The sequence below is a fragment of the Bubalus kerabau genome, chromosome 1 (assembly GCF_029407905.1).
Source record: "Bubalus kerabau isolate K-KA32 ecotype Philippines breed swamp buffalo chromosome 1, PCC_UOA_SB_1v2, whole genome shotgun sequence".
Taxonomy (NCBI): Eukaryota; Metazoa; Chordata; class Mammalia; order Artiodactyla; family Bovidae; genus Bubalus; species Bubalus kerabau.
This window is the reverse complement of record NC_073624.1, coordinates 126,124,406-126,146,583: the sequence shown is the minus strand read 5'-3', so window position 1 is coordinate 126,146,583 and position 22,178 is coordinate 126,124,406. Positions and strand designations below refer to the sequence as shown.

Here is a 22,178-nt window from a genome sequence, read left to right as displayed (position 1 = left end):
CTGTGTGTCTGTCCGTGTGCCTGCATGTCGCTCGTCCGCTCCCTCAGGAAGGTGCTGTGCTTGGAGGGCGGCGTGGGGGCAAGGGGGGCCTCGGTAGGGCGAAGGGGCGGGGCTGACGAGCTCTGGTTCACCGCGCTGGTGGCTCCCGGGGGCTTTGGGCACCGGGCAGGTGCCGGGCAGGATGGGCGCTCGGGGCCAAGGCTGGGCTGCGCACAGGCCCGCAGGAGGCTCAGAGGACCGCGGGCCCCAGCGGGCCCCCGGGGCCACGCGGCCCTGAGCAGCGAAGCCCTTGGTGGGGGGGAGGTGGCGGAGGGGCGCGGCGGCCTCCGAGCGGGGGCGGGCCTGGAGGGTCCCAGGGTGGGAGAGCGCCCAGACCTCCGCGCCCCTCACCCCACCGCGCCCCTCACCCCAGCCCAGCCCAGCCCAGCCCAGCCCACGCCCGACCCGCCGCAGGCATGCCGGGCCGGCTGCTGCGGGTCCAGGGTCCCGGGTCCCGGAAGCCCTGTGGTCCCCCGGGCCGGGCCGGGCCGGGCGGGTGCTGGCCGGGGGTGGCGGTGTGCGGGGCGCGGAGCGGCGTCGGCCGGCCACACGGCCGCGGGGAGTCCGGTCGCGGGTCGTGCAGCTCAAGTGCAGCGCGCGCTCCGTGGAGAGCTGCGGCCGGCTGGCCCGAGCGGCAGGTCAGAGGGAAAGGCAGGCGCAGCGCAGGGCTCTTAGGGCGCCCGGCGGCAGCCGCCCCCGTCTACGGCCATACCACCCTGAACGCGCCCGATCTCGTCTGATCTCGGAAGCTAAGCAGGGTCGGGCCTGGTTAGTACTTGGATGGGAGACCGCCTGGGAATACCGGGTGCTGTAGGCTTTTTTTTTTTTTGGCCTCCCCTCTCCTTTAGCGCCCGCCCCCCACCCCCGCAAGCCCCACCTGCCGCTGGCCCCTCGCACCCCACCGCGCTCAGAGCGGTCGCCTGCCTTCCAGCCCCTCGCGGGGTGGGTGGCCGGGGCCCCGACTCCCGCTGCAGACCTGGGTTGCCTCCGCGCGGCCCGCGAGCCCCTCCGCATTCGGCTTCCAGGAAACCAGAGGACCGGCGAGGGCGAGGGGGCGGGGGGTGGGTGGGGGGCGGTGGAGGGGGTGCTCTCTGTCTGGGGCTCCCTTGGCAGGCCTCAGGCACTTCCGGGCGGGGCCCAGGCCCTAGCCCCGGCCCCAGCCCCACCACCAGAGGCATCCTCGCAGGCAGCCTCTGGGTCTCCTGCAGGCGTGCGCACAACACACTCACACAACCACAACACTCACTCACACACACACACACACACACACACACACACCCGCCCCCGAGAAAGGTCAAGAGGCGGAGACCACAGGTAAGGGAGACGGAGAAAGAGGGAGAGAGAGACAGACAGCAAGAGGACCACACAGACTTCCAAAGCCCCGGCCGCCACACCCTGCCCCCTCCATTCTGGGTTCCCCCCGGCCCCCAGTCGACCAGACCCCCACCGTCGCCCACCGACACACTCACACACACACTCTCACGCGCTCACCCTCTGGCCTGGGGGCGGGGGCTGGGTCTCGCCTTAGGTGGCCAAGCCGAAGGGGACCTTTGAGACCTCGGATGCGAGGAAGTCTTGGGGTCCCCACGGGTGATTGCCAGCCCCAGGGCACTGCGCCCAGCCGGGGCCCGACGGCCCAAGGCTGACGCCCCCTCCCTTAGGGAAGCTGCTTCTTCCGCAGGGCCTCTCTCTGAGGTGTGCCACGGTCTGTGCCAGTGTGTCGATCTCGGAGCGGATGCCATCCCCTGTCCCCTGTCCTTCTCCCGTTCTCCGGCTCTCTGTCAGTCGCTCTGTGTCTCCCTCTCTCTGTCTCTCCCTCCCCGTGTGTGCCTGCGCGCTCGTGTCTGTCTGTCTGTCTGTCTGTCTGTCTGTCTGCATCTGCCTCGCGCCGTCTTGGGAGTGTGTCTCTGAACCTTCATCTCTTTCTGTCTCTGTCTCTCCTGACCCCCGGCCTCCCACGGGTGCTATGGCTGTGGCCCTGGCTGCCGCGCTTGCGCCGGCCGGCTGTCTCACGTGGCGTGGGTGCCTGCGAGTGTCTGTGTGTCTGTCCGTGTGCCTGCATGTCGCTCGTCCGCTCCCTCAGGAAGGTGCTGTGCTTGGAGGGCGGCGTGGGGGCAAGGGGGGCCTCGGTAGGGCGAAGGGGCGGGGCTGACGAGCTCTGGTTCACCGCGCTGGTGGCTCCCGGGGGCTTTGGGCACCGGGCAGGTGCCGGGCAGGATGGGCGCTCGGGGCCAAGGCTGGGCTGCGCACAGGCCCGCAGGAGGCTCAGAGGACCGCGGGCCCCAGCGGGCCCCCGGGGCCACGCGGCCCTGAGCAGCGAAGCCCTTGGTGGGGGGGAGGTGGCGGAGGGGCGCGGCGGCCTCCGAGCGGGGGCGGGCCTGGAGGGTCCCAGGGTGGGAGAGCGCCCAGACCTCCGCGCCCCTCACCCCACCGCGCCCCTCACCCCAGCCCAGCCCAGCCCAGCCCAGCCCACGCCCGACCCGCCGCAGGCATGCCGGGCCGGCTGCTGCGGGTCCAGGGTCCCGGGTCCCGGAAGCCCTGTGGTCCCCCGGGCCGGGCCGGGCCGGGCGGGTGCTGGCCGGGGGTGGTGGTGTGCGGGGCGCGGAGCGGCGTCGGCCGGCCACACGGCCGCGGGGAGTCCGGTCGCGGGTCGTGCAGCTCAAGTGCAGCGCGCGCTCCGTGGAGAGCTGCGGCCGGCTGGCCCGAGCGGCAGGTCAGAGGGAAAGGCAGGCGCAGCGCAGGGCTCTTAGGGCGCCCGGCGGCAGCCGCCCCCGTCTACGGCCATACCACCCTGAACGCGCCCGATCTCGTCTGATCTCGGAAGCTAAGCAGGGTCGGGCCTGGTTAGTACTTGGATGGGAGACCGCCTGGGAATACCGGGTGCTGTAGGCTTTTTTTTTTTTTGGCCTCCCCTCTCCTTTAGCGCCCGCCCCCCACCCCCGCAAGCCCCACCTGCCGCTGGCCCCTCGCACCCCACCGCGCTCAGAGCGGTCGCCTGCCTTCCAGCCCCTCGCGGGGTGGGTGGCCGGGGCCCCGACTCCCGCTGCAGACCTGGGTTGCCTCCGCGCGGCCCGCGAGCCCCTCCGCATTCGGCTTCCAGGAAACCAGAGGACCGGCGAGGGCGAGGGGGCGGGGGGTGGGTGGGGGGCGGTGGAGGGGGTGCTCTCTGTCTGGGGCTCCCTTGGCAGGCCTCAGGCACTTCCGGGCGGGGCCCAGGCCCTAGCCCCGGCCCCAGCCCCACCACCAGAGGCATCCTCGCAGGCAGCCTCTGGGTCTCCTGCAGGCGTGCGCACAACACACTCACACAACCACAACACTCACTCACACACACACACACACACACACACACACACCCGCCCCCGAGAAAGGTCAAGAGGCGGAGACCACAGGTAAGGGAGACGGAGAAAGAGGGAGAGAGAGACAGACAGCAAGAGGACCACACAGACTTCCAAAGCCCCGGCCGCCACACCCTGCCCCCTCCATTCTGGGTTCCCCCCGGCCCCCAGTCGACCAGACCCCCACCGTCGCCCACCGACACACTCACACACACACTCTCACGCGCTCACCCTCTGGCCTGGGGGCGGGGGCTGGGTCTCGCCTTAGGTGGCCAAGCCGAAGGGGACCTTTGAGACCTCGGATGCGAGGAAGTCTTGGGGTCCCCACGGGTGATTGCCAGCCCCAGGGCACTGCGCCCAGCCGGGGCCCGACGGCCCACGGCTGACGCCCCCTCCCTTAGGGAAGCTGCTTCTTCCGCAGGGCCTCTCTCTGAGGTGTGCCACGGTCTGTGCCAGTGTGTCGATCTCGGAGCGGATGCCATCCCCTGTCCCCTGTCCTTCTCCCGTTCTCCGGCTCTCTGTCAGTCGCTCTGTGTCTCCCTCTCTCTGTCTCTCCCTCCCCGTGTGTGCCTGCGCGCTCGTGTCTGTCTGTCTGTCTGTCTGTCTGTCTGCATCTGCCTCGCGCCGTCTTGGGAGTGTGTCTCTGAACCTTCATCTCTTTCTGTCTCTGTCTCTCCTGACCCCCGGCCTCCCACGGGTGCTATGGCTGTGGCCCTGGCTGCCGCGCTTGCGCCGGCCGGCTGTCTCACGTGGCGTGGGTGCCTGCGAGTGTCTGTGTGTCTGTCCGTGTGCCTGCATGTCGCTCGTCCGCTCCCTCAGGAAGGTGCTGTGCTTGGAGGGCGGCGTGGGGGCAAGGGGGGCCTCGGTAGGGCGAAGGGGCGGGGCTGACGAGCTCTGGTTCACCGCGCTGGTGGCTCCCGGGGGCTTTGGGCACCGGGCAGGTGCCGGGCAGGATGGGCGCTCGGGGCCAAGGCTGGGCTGCGCACAGGCCCGCAGGAGGCTCAGAGGACCGCGGGCCCCAGCGGGCCCCCGGGGCCACGCGGCCCTGAGCAGCGAAGCCCTTGGTGGGGGGGAGGTGGCGGAGGGGCGCGGCGGCCTCCGAGCGGGGGCGGGCCTGGAGGGTCCCAGGGTGGGAGAGCGCCCAGACCTCCGCGCCCCTCACCCCACCGCGCCCCTCACCCCAGCCCAGCCCAGCCCAGCCCAGCCCACGCCCGACCCGCCGCAGGCATGCCGGGCCGGCTGCTGCGGGTCCAGGGTCCCGGGTCCCGGAAGCCCTGTGGTCCCCCGGGCCGGGCCGGGCCGGGCGGGTGCTGGCCGGGGGTGGCGGTGTGCGGGGCGCGGAGCGGCGTCGGCCGGCCACACGGCCGCGGGGAGTCCGGTCGCGGGTCGTGCAGCTCAAGTGCAGCGCGCGCTCCGTGGAGAGCTGCGGCCGGCTGGCCCGAGCGGCAGGTCAGAGGGAAAGGCAGGCGCAGCGCAGGGCTCTTAGGGCGCCCGGCGGCAGCCGCCCCCGTCTACGGCCATACCACCCTGAACGCGCCCGATCTCGTCTGATCTCGGAAGCTAAGCAGGGTCGGGCCTGGTTAGTACTTGGATGGGAGACCGCCTGGGAATACCGGGTGCTGTAGGCTTTTTTTTTTTTTGGCCTCCCCTCTCCTTTAGCGCCCGCCCCCCACCCCCGCAAGCCCCACCTGCCGCTGGCCCCTCGCACCCCACCGCGCTCAGAGCGGTCGCCTGCCTTCCAGCCCCTCGCGGGGTGGGTGGCCGGGGCCCCGACTCCCGCTGCAGACCTGGGTTGCCTCCGCGCGGCCCGCGAGCCCCTCCGCATTCGGCTTCCAGGAAACCAGAGGACCGGCGAGGGCGAGGGGGCGGGGGGTGGGTGGGGGGCGGTGGAGGGGGTGCTCTCTGTCTGGGGCTCCCTTGGCAGGCCTCAGGCACTTCCGGGCGGGGCCCAGGCCCTAGCCCCGGCCCCAGCCCCACCACCAGAGGCATCCTCGCAGGCAGCCTCTGGGTCTCCTGCAGGCGTGCGCACAACACACTCACACAACCACAACACTCACTCACACACACACACACACACACACACACACACCCGCCCCCGAGAAAGGTCAAGAGGCGGAGACCACAGGTAAGGGAGACGGAGAAAGAGGGAGAGAGAGACAGACAGCAAGAGGACCACACAGACTTCCAAAGCCCCGGCCGCCACACCCTGCCCCCTCCATTCTGGGTTCCCCCCGGCCCCCAGTCGACCAGACCCCCACCGTCGCCCACCGACACACTCACACACACACTCTCACGCGCTCACCCTCTGGCCTGGGGGCGGGGGCTGGGTCTCGCCTTAGGTGGCCAAGCCGAAGGGGACCTTTGAGACCTCGGATGCGAGGAAGTCTTGGGGTCCCCACGGGTGATTGCCAGCCCCAGGGCACTGCGCCCAGCCGGGGCCCGACGGCCCACGGCTGACGCCCCCTCCCTTAGGGAAGCTGCTTCTTCCGCAGGGCCTCTCTCTGAGGTGTGCCACGGTCTGTGCCAGTGTGTCGATCTCGGAGCGGATGCCATCCCCTGTCCCCTGTCCTTCTCCCGTTCTCCGGCTCTCTGTCAGTCGCTCTGTGTCTCCCTCTCTCTGTCTCTCCCTCCCCGTGTGTGCCTGCGCGCTCGTGTCTGTCTGTCTGTCTGTCTGTCTGTCTGCATCTGCCTCGCGCCGTCTTGGGAGTGTGTCTCTGAACCTTCATCTCTTTCTGTCTCTGTCTCTCCTGACCCCCGGCCTCCCACGGGTGCTATGGCTGTGGCCCTGGCTGCCGCGCTTGCGCCGGCCGGCTGTCTCACGTGGCGTGGGTGCCTGCGAGTGTCTGTGTGTCTGTCCGTGTGCCTGCATGTCGCTCGTCCGCTCCCTCAGGAAGGTGCTGTGCTTGGAGGGCGGCGTGGGGGCAAGGGGGGCCTCGGTAGGGCGAAGGGGCGGGGCTGACGAGCTCTGGTTCACCGCGCTGGTGGCTCCCGGGGGCTTTGGGCACCGGGCAGGTGCCGGGCAGGATGGGCGCTCGGGGCCAAGGCTGGGCTGCGCACAGGCCCGCAGGAGGCTCAGAGGACCGCGGGCCCCAGCGGGCCCCCGGGGCCACGCGGCCCTGAGCAGCGAAGCCCTTGGTGGGGGGGAGGTGGCGGAGGGGCGCGGCGGCCTCCGAGCGGGGGCGGGCCTGGAGGGTCCCAGGGTGGGAGAGCGCCCAGACCTCCGCGCCCCTCACCCCACCGCGCCCCTCACCCCAGCCCAGCCCAGCCCAGCCCAGCCCACGCCCGACCCGCCGCAGGCATGCCGGGCCGGCTGCTGCGGGTCCAGGGTCCCGGGTCCCGGAAGCCCTGTGGTCCCCCGGGCCGGGCCGGGCCGGGCGGGTGCTGGCCGGGGGTGGCGGTGTGCGGGGCGCGGAGCGGCGTCGGCCGGCCACACGGCCGCGGGGAGTCCGGTCGCGGGTCGTGCAGCTCAAGTGCAGCGCGCGCTCCGTGGAGAGCTGCGGCCGGCTGGCCCGAGCGGCAGGTCAGAGGGAAAGGCAGGCGCAGCGCAGGGCTCTTAGGGCGCCCGGCGGCAGCCGCCCCCGTCTACGGCCATACCACCCTGAACGCGCCCGATCTCGTCTGATCTCGGAAGCTAAGCAGGGTCGGGCCTGGTTAGTACTTGGATGGGAGACCGCCTGGGAATACCGGGTGCTGTAGGCTTTTTTTTTTTTTGGCCTCCCCTCTCCTTTAGCGCCCGCCCCCCACCCCCGCAAGCCCCACCTGCCGCTGGCCCCTCGCACCCCACCGCGCTCAGAGCGGTCGCCTGCCTTCCAGCCCCTCGCGGGGTGGGTGGCCGGGGCCCCGACTCCCGCTGCAGACCTGGGTTGCCTCCGCGCGGCCCGCGAGCCCCTCCGCATTCGGCTTCCAGGAAACCAGAGGACCGGCGAGGGCGAGGGGGCGGGGGGTGGGTGGGGGGCGGTGGAGGGGGTGCTCTCTGTCTGGGGCTCCCTTGGCAGGCCTCAGGCACTTCCGGGCGGGGCCCAGGCCCTAGCCCCGGCCCCAGCCCCACCACCAGAGGCATCCTCGCAGGCAGCCTCTGGGTCTCCTGCAGGCGTGCGCACAACACACTCACACAACCACAACACTCACTCACACACACACACACACACACACACACACACCCGCCCCCGAGAAAGGTCAAGAGGCGGAGACCACAGGTAAGGGAGACGGAGAAAGAGGGAGAGAGAGACAGACAGCAAGAGGACCACACAGACTTCCAAAGCCCCGGCCGCCACACCCTGCCCCCTCCATTCTGGGTTCCCCCCGGCCCCCAGTCGACCAGACCCCCACCGTCGCCCACCGACACACTCACACACACACTCTCACGCGCTCACCCTCTGGCCTGGGGGCGGGGGCTGGGTCTCGCCTTAGGTGGCCAAGCCGAAGGGGACCTTTGAGACCTCGGATGCGAGGAAGTCTTGGGGTCCCCACGGGTGATTGCCAGCCCCAGGGCACTGCGCCCAGCCGGGGCCCGACGGCCCACGGCTGACGCCCCCTCCCTTAGGGAAGCTGCTTCTTCCGCAGGGCCTCTCTCTGAGGTGTGCCACGGTCTGTGCCAGTGTGTCGATCTCGGAGCGGATGCCATCCCCTGTCCCCTGTCCTTCTCCCGTTCTCCGGCTCTCTGTCAGTCGCTCTGTGTCTCCCTCTCTCTGTCTCTCCCTCCCCGTGTGTGCCTGCGCGCTCGTGTCTGTCTGTCTGTCTGTCTGTCTGTCTGCATCTGCCTCGCGCCGTCTTGGGAGTGTGTCTCTGAACCTTCATCTCTTTCTGTCTCTGTCTCTCCTGACCCCCGGCCTCCCACGGGTGCTATGGCTGTGGCCCTGGCTGCCGCGCTTGCGCCGGCCGGCTGTCTCACGTGGCGTGGGTGCCTGCGAGTGTCTGTGTGTCTGTCCGTGTGCCTGCATGTCGCTCGTCCGCTCCCTCAGGAAGGTGCTGTGCTTGGAGGGCGGCGTGGGGGCAAGGGGGGCCTCGGTAGGGCGAAGGGGCGGGGCTGACGAGCTCTGGTTCACCGCGCTGGTGGCTCCCGGGGGCTTTGGGCACCGGGCAGGTGCCGGGCAGGATGGGCGCTCGGGGCCAAGGCTGGGCTGCGCACAGGCCCGCAGGAGGCTCAGAGGACCGCGGGCCCCAGCGGGCCCCCGGGGCCACGCGGCCCTGAGCAGCGAAGCCCTTGGTGGGGGGGAGGTGGCGGAGGGGCGCGGCGGCCTCCGAGCGGGGGCGGGCCTGGAGGGTCCCAGGGTGGGAGAGCGCCCAGACCTCCGCGCCCCTCACCCCACCGCGCCCCTCACCCCAGCCCAGCCCAGCCCAGCCCAGCCCACGCCCGACCCGCCGCAGGCATGCCGGGCCGGCTGCTGCGGGTCCAGGGTCCCGGGTCCCGGAAGCCCTGTGGTCCCCCGGGCCGGGCCGGGCCGGGCGGGTGCTGGCCGGGGGTGGCGGTGTGCGGGGCGCGGAGCGGCGTCGGCCGGCCACACGGCCGCGGGGAGTCCGGTCGCGGGTCGTGCAGCTCAAGTGCAGCGCGCGCTCCGTGGAGAGCTGCGGCCGGCTGGCCCGAGCGGCAGGTCAGAGGGAAAGGCAGGCGCAGCGCAGGGCTCTTAGGGCGCCCGGCGGCAGCCGCCCCCGTCTACGGCCATACCACCCTGAACGCGCCCGATCTCGTCTGATCTCGGAAGCTAAGCAGGGTCGGGCCTGGTTAGTACTTGGATGGGAGACCGCCTGGGAATACCGGGTGCTGTAGGCTTTTTTTTTTTTTGGCCTCCCCTCTCCTTTAGCGCCCGCCCCCCACCCCCGCAAGCCCCACCTGCCGCTGGCCCCTCGCACCCCACCGCGCTCAGAGCGGTCGCCTGCCTTCCAGCCCCTCGCGGGGTGGGTGGCCGGGGCCCCGACTCCCGCTGCAGACCTGGGTTGCCTCCGCGCGGCCCGCGAGCCCCTCCGCATTCGGCTTCCAGGAAACCAGAGGACCGGCGAGGGCGAGGGGGCGGGGGGTGGGTGGGGGGCGGTGGAGGGGGTGCTCTCTGTCTGGGGCTCCCTTGGCAGGCCTCAGGCACTTCCGGGGGGGCCCAGGCCCTAGCCCCGGCCCCAGCCCCACCACCAGAGGCATCCTCGCAGGCAGCCTCTGGGTCTCCTGCAGGCGTGCGCACAACACACTCACACAACCACAACACTCACTCACACACACACACACACACACACACACACACCCGCCCCCGAGAAAGGTCAAGAGGCGGAGACCACAGGTAAGGGAGACGGAGAAAGAGGGAGAGAGAGACAGACAGCAAGAGGACCACACAGACTTCCAAAGCCCCGGCCGCCACACCCTGCCCCCTCCATTCTGGGTTCCCCCCGGCCCCCAGTCGACCAGACCCCCACCGTCGCCCACCGACACACTCACACACACACTCTCACGCGCTCACCCTCTGGCCTGGGGGCGGGGGCTGGGTCTCGCCTTAGGTGGCCAAGCCGAAGGGGACCTTTGAGACCTCGGATGCGAGGAAGTCTTGGGGTCCCCACGGGTGATTGCCAGCCCCAGGGCACTGCGCCCAGCCGGGGCCCGACGGCCCACGGCTGACGCCCCCTCCCTTAGGGAAGCTGCTTCTTCCGCAGGGCCTCTCTCTGAGGTGTGCCACGGTCTGTGCCAGTGTGTCGATCTCGGAGCGGATGCCATCCCCTGTCCCCTGTCCTTCTCCCGTTCTCCGGCTCTCTGTCAGTCGCTCTGTGTCTCCCTCTCTCTGTCTCTCCCTCCCCGTGTGTGCCTGCGCGCTCGTGTCTGTCTGTCTGTCTGTCTGTCTGTCTGCATCTGCCTCGCGCCGTCTTGGGAGTGTGTCTCTGAACCTTCATCTCTTTCTGTCTCTGTCTCTCCTGACCCCCGGCCTCCCACGGGTGCTATGGCTGTGGCCCTGGCTGCCGCGCTTGCGCCGGCCGGCTGTCTCACGTGGCGTGGGTGCCTGCGAGTGTCTGTGTGTCTGTCCGTGTGCCTGCATGTCGCTCGTCCGCTCCCTCAGGAAGGTGCTGTGCTTGGAGGGCGGCGTGGGGGCAAGGGGGGCCTCGGTAGGGCGAAGGGGCGGGGCTGACGAGCTCTGGTTCACCGCGCTGGTGGCTCCCGGGGGCTTTGGGCACCGGGCAGGTGCCGGGCAGGATGGGCGCTCGGGGCCAAGGCTGGGCTGCGCACAGGCCCGCAGGAGGCTCAGAGGACCGCGGGCCCCAGCGGGCCCCCGGGGCCACGCGGCCCTGAGCAGCGAAGCCCTTGGTGGGGGGGAGGTGGCGGAGGGGGGCGGCGGCCTCCGAGCGGGGGCGGGCCTGGAGGGTCCCAGGGTGGGAGAGCGCCCAGACCTCCGCGCCCCTCACCCCACCGCGCCCCTCACCCCAGCCCAGCCCAGCCCAGCCCAGCCCACGCCCGACCCGCCGCAGGCATGCCGGGCCGGCTGCTGCGGGTCCAGGGTCCCGGGTCCCGGAAGCCCTGTGGTCCCCCGGGCCGGGCCGGGCCGGGCGGGTGCTGGCCGGGGCGGGGGGGTCTCTGTGCGGGGCGCGGAGCGGCGTCGGCCGGCCACACGGCCGCGGGCAGTCCGGTCGCGGGTCGTGCAGCTCAAGTGCAGCGCGCGCTCCGTGGAGAGCTGCGGCCGGCTGGCCCGAGCGGCAGGTCAGAGGGAAAGGCAGGCGCAGCGCAGGGCTCTTAGGGCGCCCGGCGGCAGCCGCCCCCGTCTACGGCCATACCACCCTGAACGCGCCCGATCTCGTCTGATCTCGGAAGCTAAGCAGGGTCGGGCCTGGTTAGTACTTGGATGGGAGACCGCCTGGGAATACCGGGTGCTGTAGGCTTTTTTTTTTTTTGGCCTCCCCTCTCCTTTAGCGCCCGCCCCCCACCCCCGCAAGCCCCACCTGCCGCTGGCCCCTCGCACCCCACCGCGCTCAGAGCGGTCGCCTGCCTTCCAGCCCCTCGCGGGGTGGGTGGCCGGGGCCCCGACTCCCGCTGCAGACCTGGGTTGCCTCCGCGCGGCCCGCGAGCCCCTCCGCATTCGGCTTCCAGGAAACCAGAGGACCGGCGAGGGCGAGGGGGCGGGGGGTGGGTGGGGGGCGGTGGAGGGGGTGCTCTCTGTCTGGGGCTCCCTTGGCAGGCCTCAGGCACTTCCGGGCGGGGCCCAGGCCCTAGCCCCGGCCCCAGCCCCACCACCAGAGGCATCCTCGCAGGCAGCCTCTGGGTCTCCTGCAGGCGTGCGCACAACACACTCACACAACCACAACACTCACTCACACACACACACACACACACACACACACACCCGCCCCCGAGAAAGGTCAAGAGGCGGAGACCACAGGTAAGGGAGACGGAGAAAGAGGGAGAGAGAGACAGACAGCAAGAGGACCACACAGACTTCCAAAGCCCCGGCCGCCACACCCTGCCCCCTCCATTCTGGGTTCCCCCCGGCCCCCAGTCGACCAGACCCCCACCGTCGCCCACCGACACACTCACACACACACTCTCACGCGCTCACCCTCTGGCCTGGGGGCGGGGCTGGGTCTCGCCTTAGGTGGCCAAGCCGAAGGGGACCTTTGAGACCTCGGATGCGAGGAAGTCTTGGGGTCCCCACGGGTGATTGCCAGCCCCAGGGCACTGCGCCCAGCCGGGGCCCGACGGCCCACGGCTGACGCCCCCTCCCTTAGGGAAGCTGCTTCTTCCGCAGGGCCTCTCTCTGAGGTGTGCCACGGTCTGTGCCAGTGTGTCGATCTCGGAGCGGATGCCATCCCCTGTCCCCTGTCCTTCTCCCGTTCTCCGGCTCTCTGTCAGTCGCTCTGTGTCTCCCTCTCTCTGTCTCTCCCTCCCCGTGTGTGCCTGCGCGCTCGTGTCTGTCTGTCTGTCTGTCTGTCTGTCTGCATCTGCCTCGCGCCGTCTTGGGAGTGTGTCTCTGAACCTTCATCTCTTTCTGTCTCTGTCTCTCCTGACCCCCGGCCTCCCACGGGTGCTATGGCTGTGGCCCTGGCTGCCGCGCTTGCGCCGGCCGGCTGTCTCACGTGGCGTGGGTGCCTGCGAGTGTCTGTGTGTCTGTCCGTGTGCCTGCATGTCGCTCGTCCGCTCCCTCAGGAAGGTGCTGTGCTTGGAGGGCGGCGTGGGGGCAAGGGGGGCCTCGGTAGGGCGAAGGGGCGGGGCTGACGAGCTCTGGTTCACCGCGCTGGTGGCTCCCGGGGGCTTTGGGCACCGGGCAGGTGCCGGGCAGGATGGGCGCTCGGGGCCAAGGCTGGGCTGCGCACAGGCCCGCAGGAGGCTCAGAGGACCGCGGGCCCCAGCGGGCCCCCGGGGCCACGCGGCCCTGAGCAGCGAAGCCCTTGGTGGGGGGGAGGTGGCGGAGGGGGGCGGCGGCCTCCGAGCGGGGGCGGGCCTGGAGGGTCCCAGGGTGGGAGAGCGCCCAGACCTCCGCGCCCCTCACCCCACCGCGCCCCTCACCCCAGCCCAGCCCAGCCCAGCCCAGCCCACGCCCGACCCGCCGCAGGCATGCCGGGCCGGCTGCTGCGGGTCCAGGGTCCCGGGTCCCGGAAGCCCTGTGGTCCCCCGGGCCGGGCCGGGCCGGGCGGGTGCTGGCCGGGGGTGGCGGTGTGCGGGGCGCGGAGCGGCGTCGGCCGGCCACACGGCCGCGGGGAGTCCGGTCGCGGGTCGTGCAGCTCAAGTGCAGCGCGCGCTCCGTGGAGAGCTGCGGCCGGCTGGCCCGAGCGGCAGGTCAGAGGGAAAGGCAGGCGCAGCGCAGGGCTCTTAGGGCGCCCGGCGGCAGCCGCCCCCGTCTACGGCCATACCACCCTGAACGCGCCCGATCTCGTCTGATCTCGGAAGCTAAGCAGGGTCGGGCCTGGTTAGTACTTGGATGGGAGACCGCCTGGGAATACCGGGTGCTGTAGGCTTTTTTTTTTTTTGGCCTCCCCTCTCCTTTAGCGCCCGCCCCCCACCCCCGCAAGCCCCACCTGCCGCTGGCCCCTCGCACCCCACCGCGCTCAGAGCGGTCGCCTGCCTTCCAGCCCCTCGCGGGGTGGGTGGCCGGGGCCCCGACTCCCGCTGCAGACCTGGGTTGCCTCCGCGCGGCCCGCGAGCCCCTCCGCATTCGGCTTCCAGGAAACCAGAGGACCGGCGAGGGCGAGGGGGCGGGGGGTGGGTGGGGGGCGGTGGAGGGGGTGCTCTCTGTCTGGGGCTCCCTTGGCAGGCCTCAGGCACTTCCGGGCGGGGCCCAGGCCCTAGCCCCGGCCCCAGCCCCACCACCAGAGGCATCCTCGCAGGCAGCCTCTGGGTCTCCTGCAGGCGTGCGCACAACACACTCACACAACCACAACACTCACTCACACACACACACACACACACACACACACACACCCGCCCCCGAGAAAGGTCAAGAGGCGGAGACCACAGGTAAGGGAGACGGAGAAAGAGGGAGAGAGAGACAGACAGCAAGAGGACCACACAGACTTCCAAAGCCCCGGCCGCCACACCCTGCCCCCTCCATTCTGGGTTCCCCCCGGCCCCCAGTCGACCAGACCCCCACCGTCGCCCACCGACACACTCACACACACACTCTCACGCGCTCACCCTCTGGCCTGGGGGCGGGGCTGGGTCTCGCCTTAGGTGGCCAAGCCGAAGGGGACCTTTGAGACCTCGGATGCGAGGAAGTCTTGGGGTCCCCACGGGTGATTGCCAGCCCCAGGGCACTGCGCCCAGCCGGGGCCCGACGGCCCACGGCTGACGCCCCCTCCCTTAGGGAAGCTGCTTCTTCCGCACGGCCTCTCTCTGAGGTGTGCCACGGTCTGTGCCAGTGTGTCGATCTCGGAGCGGATGCCATCCCCTGTCCCCTGTCCTTCTCCCGTTCTCCGGCTCTCTGTCAGTCGCTCTGTGTCTCCCTCTCTCTGTCTCTCCCTCCCCGTGTGTGCCTGCGCGCTCGTGTCTGTCTGTCTGTCTGTCTGTCTGTCTGCATCTGCCTCGCGCCGCCTTGGGAGTGTGTCTCTGAACCTTCATCTCTTTCTGTCTCTGTCTCTCCTGACCCCCGGCCTCCCACGGGTGCTATGGCTGTGGCCCTGGCTGCCGCGCTTGCGCCGGCCGGCTGTCTCACGTGGCGTGGGTGCCTGCGAGTGTCTGTGTGTCTGTCCGTGTGCCTGCATGTCGCTCGTCCGCTCCCTCAGGAAGGTGCTGTGCTTGGAGGGCGGCGTGGGGGCAAGGGGGGCCTCGGTAGGGCGAAGGGGCGGGGCTGACGAGCTCTGGTTCACCGCGCTGGTGGCTCCCGGGGGCTTTGGGCACCGGGCAGGTGCCGGGCAGGATGGGCGCTCGGGGCCAAGGCTGGGCTGCGCACAGGCCCGCAGGAGGCTCAGAGGACCGCGGGCCCCAGCGGGCCCCCGGGGCCACGCGGCCCTGAGCAGCGAAGCCCTTGGTGGGGGGGAGGTGGCGGAGGGGGGCGGCGGCCTCCGAGCGGGGGCGGGCCTGGAGGGTCCCAGGGTGGGAGAGCGCCCAGACCTCCGCGCCCCTCACCCCACCGCGCCCCTCACCCCAGCCCAGCCCAGCCCAGCCCAGCCCACGCCCGACCCGCCGCAGGCATGCCGGGCCGGCTGCTGCGGGTCCAGGGTCCCGGGTCCCGGAAGCCCTGTGGTCCCCCGGGCCGGGCCGGGCCGGGCGGGTGCTGGCCGGGGGTGGCGGTGTGCGGGGCGCGGAGCGGCGTCGGCCGGCCACACGGCCGCGGGCAGTCCGGTCGCGGGTCGTGCAGCTCAAGTGCAGCGCGCGCTCCGTGGAGAGCTGCGGCCGGCTGGCCCGAGCGGCAGGTCAGAGGGAAAGGCAGGCGCAGCGCAGGGCTCTTAGGGCGCCCGGCGGCAGCCGCCCCCGTCTACGGCCATACCACCCTGAACGCGCCCGATCTCGTCTGATCTCGGAAGCTAAGCAGGGTCGGGCCTGGTTAGTACTTGGATGGGAGACCGCCTGGGAATACCGGGTGCTGTAGGCTTTTTTTTTTTTTGGCCTCCCCTCTCCTTTAGCGCCCGCCCCCCACCCCCGCAAGCCCCACCTGCCGCTGGCCCCTCGCACCCCACCGCGCTCAGAGCGGTCGCCTGCCTTCCAGCCCCTCGCGGGGTGGGTGGCCGGGGCCCCGACTCCCGCTGCAGACCTGGGTTGCCTCCGCGCGGCCCGCGAGCCCCTCCGCATTCGGCTTCCAGGAAACCAGAGGACCGGCGAGGGCGAGGGGGCGGGGGGTGGGTGGGGGGCGGTGGAGGGGGTGCTCTCTGTCTGGGGCTCCCTTGGCAGGCCTCAGGCACTTCCGGGCGGGGCCCAGGCCCTAGCCCCGGCCCCAGCCCCACCACCAGAGGCATCCTCGCAGGCAGCCTCTGGGTCTCCTGCAGGCGTGCGCACAACACACTCACACAACCACAACACTCACTCACACACACACACAACACTCACACACACACACACACACACACACACACACCCGCCCCCGAGAAAGGTCAAGAGGCGGAGACCACAGGTAAGGGAGACGGAGAAAGAGGGAGAGAGAGACAGACAGCAAGAGGACCACACAGACTTCCAAAGCCCCGGCCGCCACACCCTGCCCCCTCCATTCTGGGTTCCCCCCGGCCCCCAGTCGACCAGACCCCCACCGTCGCCCACCGACACACTCACACACACACTCTCACGCGCTCACCCTCTGGCCTGGGGGCGGGGGCTGGGTCTCGCCTTAGGTGGCCAAGCCGAAGGGGACCTTTGAGACCTCGGATGCGAGGAAGTCTTGGGGTCCCCACGGGTGATTGCCAGCCCCAGGGCACTGCGCCCAGCCGGGGCCCGACGGCCCACGGCTGACGCCCCCTCCCTTAGGGAAGCTGCTTCTTCCGCACGGCCTCTCTCTGAGGTGTGCCACGGTCTGTGCCAGTGTGTCGATCTCGGAGCGGATGCCATCCCCTGTCCCCTGTCCTTCTCCCGTTCTCCGGCTCTCTGTCAGTCGCTCTGTGTCTCCCTCTCTCTGTCTCTCCCTCCCCGTGTGTGCCTGCGCGCTCGTGTCTGTCTGTCTGTCTGTCTGTCTGTCTGCATCTGCCTCGCGCCGCCTTGGGAGTGTGTCTCTGAACCTTCATCTCTTTCTGTCTCTGTCTCTCCTGACCCCCGGCCTCCCACGGGTGCTATGGCTGTGGCCCTGGCTGCCGCGCTTGCGCCGGCCGGCTGTCTCACGTGGCGTGGGTGCCTGCGAGTGTCTGTGTGTCTGTCCGTGTGCCTGCATGTCGCTCGTCCGCTCCCTCAGGAAGGTGCTGTGCTTGGAGGGCGGCGTGGGGGCAAGGGGGGCCTCGGTAGGGCGAAGGGGCGGGGCTGACGAGCTCTGGTTCACCGCGCTGGTGGCTCCCGGGGGCTTTGGGCACCGGGCAGGTGCCGGGCAGGATGGGCGCTCGGGGCCAAGGCTGGGCTGCGCACAGGCCCGCAGGAGGCTCAGAGGACCGCGGGCCCCAGCGGGCCCCCGGGGCCACGCGGCCCTGAGCAGCGAAGCCCTTGGTGGGGGGGAGGTGGCGGAGGGGGGCGGCGGCCTCCGAGCGGGGGCGGGCCTGGAGGGTCCCAGGGTGGGAGAGCGCCCAGACCTCCGCGCCCCTCACCCCACCGCGCCCCTCACCCCAGCCCAGCCCAGCCCAGCCCAGCCCAGCCCACGCCCGACCCGCCGCAGGCATGCCGGGCCGGCTGCTGCGGGTCCAGGGTCCCGGGTCCCGGAAGCCCTGTGGTCCCCCGGGCCGGGCCGGGCCGGGCGGGTGCTGGCCGGGGGTGGCGGTGTGCGGGGCGCGGAGCGGCGTCGGCCGGCCACACGGCCGCGGGGAGTCCGGTCGCGGGTCGTGCAGCTCAAGTGCAGCGCGCGCTCCGTGGAGAGCTGCGGCCGGCTGGCCCGAGCGGCAGGTCAGAGGGAAAGGCAGGCGCAGCGCAGGGCTCTTAGGGCGCCCGGCGGCAGCCGCCCCCGTCTACGGCCATACCACCCTGAACGCGCCCGATCTCGTCTGATCTCGGAAGCTAAGCAGGGTCGGGCCTGGTTAGTACTTGGATGGGAGACCGCCTGGGAATACCGGGTGCTGTAGGCTTTTTTTTTTTTTGGCCTCCCCTCTCCTTTAGCGCCCGCCCCCCACCCCCGCAAGCCCCACCTGCCGCTGGCCCCTCGCACCCCACCGCGCTCAGAGCGGTCGCCTGCCTTCCAGCCCCTCGCGGGGTGGGTGGCCGGGGCCCCGACTCCCGCTGCAGACCTGGGTTGCCTCCGCGCGGCCCGCGAGCCCCTCCGCATTCGGCTTCCAGGAAACCAGAGGACCGGCGAGGGCGAGGGGGCGGGGGGTGGGTGGGGGGCGGTGGAGGGGGTGCTCTCTGTCTGGGGCTCCCTTGGCAGGCCTCAGGCACTTCCGGGCGGGGCCCAGGCCCTAGCCCCGGCCCCAGCCCCACCACCAGAGGCATCCTCGCAGGCAGCCTCTGCGTCTCCTGCAGGCGTGCGCACAACACACTCACACAACCACAACACTCACTCACACACACACACACACACACACACACACACCCGCCCCCGAGAAAGGTCAAGAGGCGGAGACCACAGGTAAGGGAGACGGAGAAAGAGGGAGAGAGAGACAGACAGCAAGAGGACCACACAGACTTCCAAAGCCCCGGCCGCCACACCCTGCCCCCTCCATTCTGGGTTCCCCCCGGCCCCCAGTCGACCAGACCCCCACCGTCGCCCACCGACACACTCACACACACACTCTCACGCGCTCACCCTCTGGCCTGGGGGCGGGGCTGGGTCTCGCCTTAGGTGGCCAAGCCGAAGGGGACCTTTGAGACCTCGGATGCGAGGAAGTCTTGGGGTCCCCACGGGTGATTGCCAGCCCCAGGGCACTGCGCCCAGCCGGGGCCCGACGGCCCACGGCTGACGCCCCCTCCCTTAGGGAAGCTGCTTCTTCCGCAGGGCCTCTCTCTGAGGTGTGCCACGGTCTGTGCCAGTGTGTCGATCTCGGAGCGGATGCCATCCCCTGTCCCCTGTCCTTCTCCCGTTCTCCGGCTCTCTGTCAGTCGCTCTGTGTCTCCCTCTCTCTGTCTCTCCCTCCCCGTGTGTGCCTGCGCGCTCGTGTCTGTCTGTCTGTCTGTCTGTCTGTCTGCATCTGCCTCGCGCCGTCTTGGGAGTGTGTCTCTGAACCTTCATCTCTTTCTGTCTCTGTCTCTCCTGACCCCCGGCCTCCCACGGGTGCTATGGCTGTGGCCCTGGCTGCCGCGCTTGCGCCGGCCGGCTGTCTCACGTGGCGTGGGTGCCTGCGAGTGTCTGTGTGTCTGTCCGTGTGCCTGCATGTCGCTCGTCCGCTCCCTCAGGAAGGTGCTGTGCTTGGAGGGCGGCGTGGGGGCAAGGGGGGCCTCGGTAGGGCGAAGGGGCGGGGCTGACGAGCTCTGGTTCACCGCGCTGGTGGCTCCCGGGGGCTTTGGGCACCGGGCAGGTGCCGGGCAGGATGGGCGCTCGGGGCCAAGGCTGGGCTGCGCACAGGCCCGCAGGAGGCTCAGAGGACCGCGGGCCCCAGCGGGCCCCCGGGGCCACGCGGCCCTGAGCAGCGAAGCCCTTGGTGGGGGGGAGGTGGCGGAGGGGCGCGGCGGCCTCCGAGCGGGGGCGGGCCTGGAGGGTCCCAGGGTGGGAGAGCGCCCAGACCTCCGCGCCCCTCACCCCACCGCGCCCCTCACCCCAGCCCAGCCCAGCCCAGCCCAGCCCACGCCCGACCCGCCGCAGGCATGCCGGGCCGGCTGCTGCGGGTCCAGGGTCCCGGGTCCCGGAAGCCCTGTGGTCCCCCGGGCCGGGCCGGGCCGGGCGGGTGCTGGCCGGGGGTGGCGGTGTGCGGGGCGCGGAGCGGCGTCGGCCGGCCACACGGCCGCGGGGAGTCCGGTCGCGGGTCGTGCAGCTCAAGTGCAGCGCGCGCTCCGTGGAGAGCTGCGGCCGGCTGGCCCGAGCGGCAGGTCAGAGGGAAAGGCAGGCGCAGCGCAGGGCTCTTAGGGCGCCCGGCGGCAGCCGCCCCCGTCTACGGCCATACCACCCTGAACGCGCCCGATCTCGTCTGATCTCGGAAGCTAAGCAGGGTCGGGCCTGGTTAGTACTTGGATGGGAGACCGCCTGGGAATACCGGGTGCTGTAGGCTTTTTTTTTTTTTGGCCTCCCCTCTCCTTTAGCGCCCGCCCCCCACCCCCGCAAGCCCCACCTGCCGCTGGCCCCTCGCACCCCACCGCGCTCAGAGCGGTCGCCTGCCTTCCAGCCCCTCGCGGGGTGGGTGGCCGGGGCCCCGACTCCCGCTGCAGACCTGGGTTGCCTCCGCGCGGCCCGCGAGCCCCTCCGCATTCGGCTTCCAGGAAACCAGAGGACCGGCGAGGGCGAGGGGGCGGGGGGTGGGTGGGGGGCGGTGGAGGGGGTGCTCTCTGTCTGGGGCTCCCTTGGCAGGCCTCAGGCACTTCCGGGCGGGGCCCAGGCCCTAGCCCCGGCCCCAGCCCCACCACCAGAGGCATCCTCGCAGGCAGCCTCTGGGTCTCCTGCAGGCGTGCGCACAACACACTCACACAACCACAACACTCACTCACACACACACACACACACACACACACACACACACCCGCCCCCGAGAAAGGTCAAGAGGCGGAGACCACAGGTAAGGGAGACGGAGAAAGAGGGAGAGAGAGACAGACAGCAAGAGGACCACACAGACTTCCAAAGCCCCGGCCGCCACACCCTGCCCCCTCCATTCTGGGTTCCCCCCGGCCCCCAGTCGACCAGACCCCCACCGTCGCCCACCGACACACTCACACACACACTCTCACGCGCTCACCCTCTGGCCTGGGGGCGGGGCTGGGTCTCGCCTTAGGTGGCCAAGCCGAAGGGGACCTTTGAGACCTCGGATGCGAGGAAGTCTTGGGGTCCCCACGGGTGATTGCCAGCCCCAGGGCACTGCGCCCAGCCGGGGCCCGACGGCCCACGGCTGACGCCCCCTCCCTTAGGGAAGCTGCTTCTTCCGCAGGGCCTCTCTCTGAGGTGTGCCACGGTCTGTGCCAGTGTGTCGATCTCGGAGCGGATGCCATCCCCTGTCCCCTGTCCTTCTCCCGTTCTCCGGCTCTCTGTCAGTCGCTCTGTGTCTCCCTCTCTCTGTCTCTCCCTCCCCGTGTGTGCCTGCGCGCTCGTGTCTGTCTGTCTGTCTGTCTGTCTGTCTGCATCTGCCTCGCGCCGTCTTGGGAGTGTGTCTCTGAACCTTCATCTCTTTCTGTCTCTGTCTCTCCTGACCCCCGGCCTCCCACGGGTGCTATGGCTGTGGCCCTGGCTGCCGCGCTTGCGCCGGCCGGCTGTCTCACGTGGCGTGGGTGCCTGCGAGTGTCTGTGTGTCTGTCCGTGTGCCTGCATGTCGCTCGTCCGCTCCCTCAGGAAGGTGCTGTGCTTGGAGGGCGGCGTGGGGGCAAGGGGGGCCTCGGTAGGGCGAAGGGGCGGGGCTGACGAGCTCTGGTTCACCGCGCTGGTGGCTCCCGGGGGCTTTGGGCACCGGGCAGGTGCCGGGCAGGATGGGCGCTCGGGGCCAAGGCTGGGCTGCGCACAGGCCCGCAGGAGGCTCAGAGGACCGCGGGCCCCAGCGGGCCCCCGGGGCCACGCGGCCCTGAGCAGCGAAGCCCTTGGTGGGGGGGAGGTGGCGGAGGGGCGCGGCGGCCTCCGAGCGGGGGCGGGCCTGGAGGGTCCCAGGGTGGGAGAGCGCCCAGACCTCCGCGCCCCTCACCCCACCGCGCCCCTCACCCCAGCCCAGCCCAGCCCAGCCCAGCCCACGCCCGACCCGCCGCAGGCATGCCGGGCCGGCTGCTGCGGGTCCAGGGTCCCGGGTCCCGGAAGCCCTGTGGTCCCCCGGGCCGGGCCGGGCCGGGCGGGTGCTGGCCGGGGGTGGCGGTGTGCGGGGCGCGGAGCGGCGTCGGCCGGCCACACGGCCGCGGGGAGTCCGGTCGCGGGTCGTGCAGCTCAAGTGCAGCGCGCGCTCCGTGGAGAGCTGCGGCCGGCTGGCCCGAGCGGCAGGTCAGAGGGAAAGGCAGGCGCAGCGCAGGGCTCTTAGGGCGCCCGGCGGCAGCCGCCCCCGTCTACGGCCATACCACCCTGAACGCGCCCGATCTCGTCTGATCTCGGAAGCTAAGCAGGGTCGGGCCTGGTTAGTACTTGGATGGGAGACCGCCTGGGAATACCGGGTGCTGTAGGCTTTTTTTTTTTTTGGCCTCCCCTCTCCTTTAGCGCCCGCCCCCCACCCCCGCAAGCCCCACCTGCCGCTGGCCCCTCGCACCCCACCGCGCTCAGAGCGGTCGCCTGCCTTCCAGCCCCTCGCGGGGTGGGTGGCCGGGGCCCCGACTCCCGCTGCAGACCTGGGTTGCCTCCGCGCGGCCCGCGAGCCCCTCCGCATTCGGCTTCCAGGAAACCAGAGGACCGGCGAGGGCGAGGGGGCGGGGGGTGGGTGGGGGGTGGTGGAGGGGGTGCTCTCTGTCTGGGGCTCCCTTGGCAGGCCTCAGGCACTTCCGGGCGGGGCCCAGGCCCTAGCCCCGGCCCCAGCCCCACCACCAGAGGCATCCTCGCAGGCAGCCTCTGGGTCTCCTGCAGGCGTGCGCACAACACACTCACACAACCACAACACTCACTCACACACACACACACACACACACACACACACACCCGCCCCCGAGAAAGGTCAAGAGGCGGAGACCACAGGTAAGGGAGACGGAGAAAGAGGGAGAGAGAGACAGACAGCAAGAGGACCACACAGACTTCCAAAGCCCCGGCCGCCACA

At 71.2% G+C, this 22,178-nt stretch overlaps 11 non-coding genes across 11 annotated transcripts; all 11 read left to right on the top strand.

Moving 5' to 3' along the window:
* Positions 1-737: 737 nt before the first annotated feature.
* LOC129642385 (5S ribosomal RNA) lies at positions 738-856 on the top strand. The gene has a single exon (XR_008709684.1). It is a non-coding gene; the product is annotated as a 5S ribosomal RNA (ribosomal RNA).
* A 1,956-nt stretch (positions 857-2,812) lies between these two features.
* LOC129642383 (5S ribosomal RNA) lies at positions 2,813-2,931 on the top strand. The gene has a single exon (XR_008709683.1). It is a non-coding gene; the product is annotated as a 5S ribosomal RNA (ribosomal RNA).
* A 1,952-nt stretch (positions 2,932-4,883) lies between these two features.
* LOC129642382 (5S ribosomal RNA) lies at positions 4,884-5,002 on the top strand. Its single transcript, XR_008709682.1, has one exon. It is a non-coding gene; the product is annotated as a 5S ribosomal RNA (ribosomal RNA).
* A 1,952-nt stretch (positions 5,003-6,954) lies between these two features.
* On the top strand, positions 6,955-7,073 carry LOC129642381 (5S ribosomal RNA). Its single transcript, XR_008709681.1, has one exon. It is a non-coding gene; the product is annotated as a 5S ribosomal RNA (ribosomal RNA).
* Positions 7,074-9,025: 1,952 nt separating this feature from the next.
* Positions 9,026-9,144, top strand: LOC129642380 (5S ribosomal RNA). Its single transcript, XR_008709680.1, has one exon. It is a non-coding gene; the product is annotated as a 5S ribosomal RNA (ribosomal RNA).
* Positions 9,145-11,100: 1,956 nt separating this feature from the next.
* Positions 11,101-11,219, top strand: LOC129642379 (5S ribosomal RNA). The gene has a single exon (XR_008709679.1). It is a non-coding gene; the product is annotated as a 5S ribosomal RNA (ribosomal RNA).
* Positions 11,220-13,170: 1,951 nt separating this feature from the next.
* On the top strand, positions 13,171-13,289 carry LOC129642378 (5S ribosomal RNA). Its single transcript, XR_008709678.1, has one exon. It is a non-coding gene; the product is annotated as a 5S ribosomal RNA (ribosomal RNA).
* A 1,953-nt stretch (positions 13,290-15,242) lies between these two features.
* On the top strand, positions 15,243-15,361 carry LOC129642377 (5S ribosomal RNA). The gene has a single exon (XR_008709677.1). It is a non-coding gene; the product is annotated as a 5S ribosomal RNA (ribosomal RNA).
* A 1,976-nt stretch (positions 15,362-17,337) lies between these two features.
* On the top strand, positions 17,338-17,456 carry LOC129642376 (5S ribosomal RNA). The gene has a single exon (XR_008709676.1). It is a non-coding gene; the product is annotated as a 5S ribosomal RNA (ribosomal RNA).
* Positions 17,457-19,407: 1,951 nt separating this feature from the next.
* On the top strand, positions 19,408-19,526 carry LOC129642374 (5S ribosomal RNA). The gene has a single exon (XR_008709674.1). It is a non-coding gene; the product is annotated as a 5S ribosomal RNA (ribosomal RNA).
* A 1,955-nt stretch (positions 19,527-21,481) lies between these two features.
* LOC129642373 (5S ribosomal RNA) lies at positions 21,482-21,600 on the top strand. Its single transcript, XR_008709673.1, has one exon. It is a non-coding gene; the product is annotated as a 5S ribosomal RNA (ribosomal RNA).
* Positions 21,601-22,178: the final 578 nt, after the last annotated feature.